An 8,638-nucleotide genomic window follows, 5' to 3' on the forward strand; every position below is an offset into this window, starting at 1 on the left:
TCAATGTTTCTGGCTGACATTGATTCAATGTTGTTTCAATCATTCTGTGCTATCTGGGTTCATATATTATATTAGTTTGAAGTCAAACTGAAAATAAATAACCCATAGCTTTATTCTGTCAATACAAAATAAAGTAACACTGTGAACATTAATGCTTGCAAATATCCCGACTTTGTTCATTACTATTATTATTATTGTTGGCTGCTTGCAGCTTTAATTTCTGTTTTATTTTTGGTCCAGTAGTTGTCAGGCAGCGCGTGACAGCAGCGACACGCGCTGACGACGCTCACAGTTGTATTTAAACTCCTGACTGGTCGAATGAAGGCCTAACGGTAATGAAAAAAAGAAGAAAAATAAAAAAAAGAAAGGAAAATCTGGATTCTATTTACCGTAATCGTAAACTCAAGTCCGTCGTGCTGAGTCTGGTGTCACGCGGGGGAAGCTGAGTAACATGGCGTCATTAGTCTAAACTACGCGGGATTTGGTGTTTTGTGGAACCCCCGCACACGCCTGGTAAGGCCGTTACAGGTAGGGCTACAGGCCGTCACCCTTCCCTGAAACCGCGGCAGGGGGCCGGGAGAGTGAGGGGAGCACCGAGGGGACAACACTGGCACCGCTTTGGGGCTTACAACTCTGGGCTCCACAAACAGCTGTGTGTCTGCTCCACATCTGGAAGAAGGAACCCTGTCTGGGACCATACCCTTGGTGTTTACAGCCCTGTTGTTTTTTCACACTCACATTAAAAAAAAAAAAAAAAAATCTCGCCAAAAAACACATTCCAGACTCATGCAGCTCAACATGGGAGAAAAACTATAGGCTATTTTCCACTGTAAATCCTGTCCACGGTGCATCACGAGGGGCTGGGAGGGAGACAACAAAACGTTTCAGCTGCTCAGGAGAGAGTGGTGGCAGGGGACAACGTGTGTGAATCCTGCTCCTCAGTTGGACTGAAGAAGTGGCATCTCATGCTGCTGCACATCATTCTAAGGATTTTATTGCAGCATCACAGCAGGGTTTCCTTCAAATCATCCACCACGATGGAAATCAGAGTGAACAGTCTATGAATTTGCTTAGTAGAGGCAAGAAAAAGATTGAACTGTCTATAAAATCATTCAAAAGACGGACATTTCTAACAAACTACATTTGTGCGGATAAGAAAGCTGTTCAGAGTAAAACTGTCATCACTTTCTGCTCATTGGGCTGACAGGTGGAGGTGCTAATGTTAAACACAAAGATTTCCCTAGGGGAATCACACACACGCACACACACACCTACACACACATCAACACACAATGACACACGGTTGAAGACCGGTTTACCAGGTCCCAGGATTATCCATCTGAAGTTACCTGCCCCTTTGGTAACGTGAAGCCCCCTCTTTTTATGCTCTGCAGGGTGTTAGGATGGGATGCCAGGGCTCGATGTGGGAAAACACTCTGGATGCTGTGTGTCGGCAGCGGGACGGGTCATCTCTGAATTGTTTCCAGGTTAAGTGACACGGCTGCAAATCATTAACATCTATCTCCTAACATGCATAATGATCATAAAAAAATTACTTTCTGTGGAAAGACAAATGCTTAACAGGTTATTGGTTGAATAGTACACAATCTTACCCATCTGCAGATGATATACTAAAGATATTTTTGAAAGTGGATAAATATTTGGTTGCACACAGAGCTTTCAAAACTGTGAGGTCAAAGCCTTTTCTTTATAGCTCTTCAATGAGAACAACTTGACAGGATCAAGTTCAGCTCCTGACAACAAGGCCTGACTCTGTCAAGTGTTAAGTTCCATTGTGACCTACAATGGAACACAAAGGCCCCACAGGGCCCAGCAGCTAACATGCTCCCTATCAGGTGTCCCCCAGAAGAAGAAGAAAAAAAACTTGGCAAATGGATATCAAGATATGCGTGTATGTGTTTAGGTTTGAAACTCGTGACAATATTTGAACGTTTTACAAAATAAATGTCTTTAAGATGCTAAGTAGCCTCAGATTTTCACCACTGGACACCGTTTCCACCAATGAAAGTTGTTTTAGCTAACACACATCAGTGGTTCTGGAGAACTGACTGCTCTCTTAAGTAAGAAAACACCAAAAAAGTGAAAAATAGAGTTAAACTCAGCAAACTTAATGGCGTCTTAATGGCGTCAGTGATATATATATATATATATAAATCTTTCCAAACACAGTTTTACATATTCATCAATGTGACTGTGTACAATCCTAATATGTGTTCAATTACAATATTTAAGTAATATACAAGTAATATACAAGCAGACTTACTAGGTCGTCATGGACACCTGTTGCATATTTACTAAGAGGAAAACTTAGGATGAAAAACACTGAAACTTTTATGAAGATCCCTACAAAAACATTTTGGCCATGTTTTTTATTTTTTTATTTTTAAATTAAGTTTAAATATTTGTTTTTCTTCTTAGACATTTTTTATCTGTATCGACTGCTGCATTGGGGAAAAAAGCTGGTTCCTTAGTGGCCAAGGGTGTTTTTCAAAGAGCTATGCTTTACCAGTAGGTGACAATAATCCAGATATTAAAGAAATCAACATTTGAGCAAGTCGAACATGGCAAAAGCAGTGCTAAGTTAAATGTTCTCACAAAGCTTATATTTTCTTCCATCCACTTTAGCATTTCTTCTCAGTCTTTGACGTCTTCTTTGGAACTTGCGCGGACAAAGTGATTCAGATGGTGAAGATGCCCCATCTTAGCATACAAGACTTTGTTTTTCTTCTTTTTACAAATGAATAAAAGCTGATTGATCAACATTTCAGATGGCTGGACAAACCAAGAATCAGAAGCATAAACAGTGTAAACAGGGTGTAGTTAAAAATTGTCAGACAATAATAGACTTTTTTTGTTCTATAAATTACGTTAGGCAAATTTAGCTAACGCCATAATTTATGAACTACCTATAAAATAAATTGGTTTGTAATGAGCATGAAACAGAGGTAGAAACTAGTAGAGAGGGACAATGCCTCGGGTACAAAATGAAGGTACAATTGACAAAGAGGAAAGTTGATATAGAACCAACGCCTTGACAGTTTGACCAAGTTTTCAGTTTTGCTAGAAAGATAGATCTGTTTGTTTAAATGATTCAATCTGAAAGATCCTGGATTACATAGAAACAAGTTTAAAGATGTTCCAAACAGTCAAAAACAAAACAAAACAAAACAAAGCAAAACAAAAAACCACGGGCAGGGCTGGAGCCCCCACCCCTTGTTTGGGAAGAAGTGACTAACTTCTTTGGAAGTTAGTCACAACCAACATGTTCATTTAGTTTAACACTAACCATGTGATCCAGTATTTATCTACAGGGTACCGGTGGTAGTAAGTGAAATGAAACTAAAGACAAGTTAACAGTGATATTCAGCTCCAGAGCAAATTGAAGGCGCTCCAGTGACCCTGGCTTCATCGAAACATTCTGCTGCAGTGCTTCAGGTAGTTAACCTTGTCATATTAAAGTGTTTGTCTCTGGAGGGGTAGACGACAGAGGCCGGCATTCAAGAAAGACATCTTCCACCCCATCGCAACCCCCCCACACCCCACGCTCAGATCAGTGGATTGTCAGCGGCTGCCTGAAGCCTGCCAAGGAACATCAAAGCCTCCGATACTCACTCAGTGCATCTTTGAACCTCACCAAAGCCACGCCTTCCCAGCTCCCCTTCCTGCCTGCTTCCCTGCACCACCAACTGCAAAACATTCAAGAAGAAGGAGAGAGGGGGAATGCGATCGGAGAAAGTCCTTCACGGATTTTGTTGCTGCTTTTCATGTTTTCTTGTCTGAAAAATGAAATGATTCAGATGGTGCCATGTTATGGCGAGGGGACAGCCCAGGTCTGAGCAAGCCCATTTCCAAAGGGTTGGGAGGCCCATCAGGTCCCGGCCAAGATTGATGGCTGTGGAAGTGCGACCTGAGGCAGAGATCAAAGTCAGACAGGATACATAAGCCTCAGCGTTTAACTCTTCCATGTCTTGCCTCTTTTACACAAGTCATGTCCGTCTCTACCCTCTGGGTGCCGAATGCTACTGTCATCAAACATCACTGGACAAAAGGTAGATTAGTCTAAAATGAAGTGATATATATAAACTTACAATTTATTATATTTATTCAGTTTCCACCATTTCAGTATGAGGATCTTTTCTTTTCACAGAGGAGCCCAGCAGTGGCAACTATTTGCATTCCAGCTGTAAGAGAGAGGACAATTAAGCCATTTCCCCTCCAATCTATCTCCTGCCAGCCAGTCATCCCGGCATCCTGGGACATCAATGGGAAGCCCAGCTGCACAGCTCATGTGTGCCAGGCTGTGGGACGAGAGAGAGGAGAAGATTGGGGTTAAAACCTCCCCTGGCCCCAGATTGGCCCATACCTGAGTCAAAGCTCCGCCAAGCCAACAGCTGTTGCCAGACAGAAGTTCTCACCCCATCTGTGAAAGCACAAGTCTGTTTCTGGATTTCACTCATTTGTTTTCTTTAAGACTTGAGGTTAAAACTCTGTATTTCAGAGTTAATAAACTGCACCTGAGAGCAGGGCGCTAAAGAAGTTGAAGCAATAGGTTAATTTTACCCAGGGTCTTAGTTATTTCCCTGCGCTTTCTCCCCCTGCAGGCGCTTTTAGACTGGCCACTCCAAAATCAATTAGCCAAATCAGATTTCACAAAAGTAGTTGGGTTCTGCTTTCAGTGGCCACGGGCCCTCAGGTGTCATAAAATCAGCTTAAAGTTGCAGACAGTGGGGCTTGGTTTTACTTAGGTCAGATTAGAACGAACAAAGAGCCACAGATATCTCACCACACCTGTGCAACTTGCTCCTCTATGGGCTTTAGTTAGGAGAAGCTTTGCTCGTTGCACAGAAGTTAATCTCCAAGCTCTTTATGGGCCATCACAGGCCCTGTTCCCAGTGACTGTCCAGGACTTTGGCCATAATCGCAGAGTCATCCTGTGGCAGGGACTTCCATCTCCACTGCTCCTCTGTTGAGCTCAGGTGATCAATCATTTACATGTGTAATTAGGAGCAGGTGTCAAAACAGAAACTGTACCCTCTCTCTGGGACCCTGTGTGTGTGCTGGCCTAACGTCAGACTTGGCACTCTGGAGGTAAACAGGCTCAGGGAGGAGGACACAGAGGGAAACAGGAGGAGAAATCAGATGCTGACAAATTCAGCTTCCTCTTATGCATAACGACCAATGTAAGAACATGCACTCACCTGACATTTTATTAGGTCCATCTTACCAGTGCCAGGTTGAGCTCCATTTTTCAATAAGAACTGTCCATTATTGTTGTCTGCAGCAGCAATGTAAGGACATGCTATTCATAGCATTTTAGCTAATTTTATTCTAATTTTTAGAATGCTGGATTGAGTCAACATGCTAGTGATAGCAAACATACTAATGTAGCATTTGAGATAACATTAATATTTTAGCTAATTTTACCTTACACATGGTTTTTGCACACTAGACAGAGTATGTTACTGTAGGTCAACATGCTACTGATAGCAGGGGCTATTGGAGAATTGAAAGGTGGCTGCCAGGAATCTTGGGCCCTCTGAGAAAAAAATAGATTGGGACCCCCAAGCAGCTACTGTTAAAATCTTTTGAGTCTATTTAACCCATAAAAAGCGTCACAATTATAAAGGCTTGCATCTTCCTTGCTTTCTTTGGTTCAATACTGATAATTAGCACAATATTTACTGCTCATAAATTTAACATCCAACAGTCTACATCCAGTATGCAAGTAGGTTGCTTAATTTTTTCTGTTAGTTTTAGATACAGAAATGTCTCTCCCCATGAGCAACAGTCAAAAGCAATGTGCAACTACACATAAAACAATCCAGTCTTCTCAAAAATGTTATGTTGTTGCATTTTATTCAAGCTGCAATATATATAATTTTAATAAAAAATATGTTTGTATGATGAGCAGCACCACATGAGATTGTGATTGACAGCACTAAAACTCTCCTGCCACTGACTGGTTGTTTCTAGCACTGGGAGAAGGGAAAGGAAATAGATTGTTCACAGATTACCTCCCATACCATACCGTCACAACATAATGACAGTTTAAAAAAATATGTGGAAAAATATTTATATAAAAGTGACATACTGCAGCTTTAATTTCACTCAGGAGAGAACAGGTCAGGAGGGACGTGGGTTAGAGCTGCTGCTGACTGACTCATCTGTTGTTAAGTGGTAAAAGGTACAAGGGACAAGTTAAATATATGAATATGATGGTAATTTCTTTCCTTAATTCATTAAATGCTAATGAAATGGAGGCAAACAGTAGTCTGTAGCTAAGCTAATTATGCTAAATGGTTGATAATCTCACACAATATACCCACCTCTCAGAGAAAAACTGGGTTATAAATTAACACTTGCGTTTTTCACTCTCTCCCTCTCTTTTTTTTGAAAACCTGATTTTATAACTTTTCTTAGCAGCATAGTAACTGCCACAATTGTTTGTGTCTTTCACTGTCTGCTGCTAACAGCATCACTCTCAAGTGCTCCAAGCAGGAATGAACCATTTAACGCAAATATGGGGGTTCAGGGCAAATATGGATGTGTGTTTTTTGATCTGGGAGTAGTAACATTACATTTTTACTTCTAAAAGCAATCTTTGAAAATACAATATGATTAATTTTGCAATTGACAGGGCCCCGATTGTTTTTTTATTTTATTTCTATGAACAAAAAATAAATAATTAAAATGTGGAGGGCCCCCTGTTGGTCAGGGCCCCTAGAATTGTCATCAATTTTCCCCCCTATACCGCGCCCCTGACTGATAGTCAACGTGCTATTATGAGCATTTTAGCTAACATTAACATTTCATATAATTTTTTTAAAAAGTTCAACTTAACATGTTAAAAGGAATAAACAATTTTTTGTCCATAAATCAATGATAGCCAAGATACTGATTATAGCATTTATACTAGCACTAGCATTTTAGCTCATTTTAGTTTATACAGAATTTTTTGCTTTGTTTATTTATTGATTGAATCTGAGAAGCATGTACAGCTTGGCAGGCTCCTTTTAAATTCCTTTAGATTTTTTGTAGTAGGTCTATAGATTCAATGTGCTTTCAGAACCATTTCTTAGAGAGTTTATTCCATATTGATATGATAGCATCATGGAATTGCTGCAGATTTGACTGGTGCACATCCATGATTAATGCAAGTATTCCACCACAGCCCAGAGATGCTCTGATTAAGTTATGGTGACTTTCTAGCCTATTTGGGTACCGTGAACCCATTGTCGTTTTAGAACTCAGTATGAGAAGATCTGAGCTCTGTAGTATGGGGCGTTATCCTGATGGAAGTACAGTAGTGAATGTTTCACTTTTATCATAACGGGATAGACATGGTCAGCAACAATACTCATACAAGCTGTGTCATGCTCAACTGATATTAAAGGACTCAAAGTTTGGCAGGAAAGCATCCACCACATCAAAAGCACCAATCTGAACTAGTGATGCAAGGCAGGCTGGATCAACACTTTGATTTTGTTTTCATCAGATTCTGACATGTTGCAGCTAAAATCATAACTAATCAGACCAGAAACCGTTTTCCAGTCTGCTAGTTTTGGTGAGCCTGTTTGAATTATAGCCTGTTGTTGTTTTCTACTGCTGTGGTCCATCTACTGATGGGTTTTCTTGTTACCTCAGTTGTATCATCTTCCTTCACCTTGAACAACACTGTTTATTATTTTTTTGCCATGTGATGAATCTCTGTTCAAAACTGAAATCCTTTCCCCCCAGTGTTTGTTTAGGACAGCTTTGTATTCTCTAGGTCAAATGAAGTTAATTATTGTTGACAAAGTAGCTGCTGGTCGACAGCATCAATAACAGAGGCGTTACACTGCTTCTGTTTGACTCAAGTGGCTCAATTGGCCATAGAGTGGCTGAGAAGTCAAGCATCTGAGGTCATAACAAAGGATTACAAAGCAACAACAAATATCCAGTTGCAATGTGATTTGATTTATTGTGGTTACACAAGAATGAGGAACTGAAACTGGATTTCAGACAACTATGTTAATCTGCCTATAACACAGCAGCACAATATGAGTTTACATTAACAAGCTGGAAAAGCAAATACCTCAACAGGTCCCAAGCTTTCCCACACTCCGTAACAGTGTATGTGTGTGTGTGTGTGTGTGGGGGTGTGTGTGTGTGTGAGGGGGCTGTGGGAGGTGGTAGTGCTCATACCCAGGCAGGATAATGCAGAAATACCACTGCTCAATAATACACCTGTCACCTGAGGGGGATAGGTGTGGTGCTGCAGGGTTTAGGAAGGAGGGTGGGATATGTGCAGGCTACCGCGACTTATGTGGACTCATCCAGCCACCACCTCATCGCCCAGAGGGTGGCGGGGGGGAGGGGTTGCAGGTTGGGGGGGTGAATAGGCATTTAAAAGAGCCTGTCTGGGGCCTAAGTTTAGTGGCTCCCAGTGCAGAGTGGCTGAGCTTTGAAGAGGCAGGTCTGGTAATGAATTAGAGTGTTGTCTTCTTGTGAGGAGAGGCCTCTGGGTGGGACACAACATCAAAGGAGGCTAAGCTTTATTAGCTACTGCGCCAATTAAGGCATGCAACTGGACAGGGCAGAGGGAGGACACGCTGACCCTTAAAGGTGAACTCCAAGC

This window comes from Poecilia formosa, unplaced genomic scaffold (assembly GCF_000485575.1).
Source record: "Poecilia formosa unplaced genomic scaffold, Poecilia_formosa-5.1.2 Scaffold4, whole genome shotgun sequence".
NCBI classification, from domain to species: domain Eukaryota; kingdom Metazoa; phylum Chordata; class Actinopteri; order Cyprinodontiformes; family Poeciliidae; genus Poecilia; species Poecilia formosa.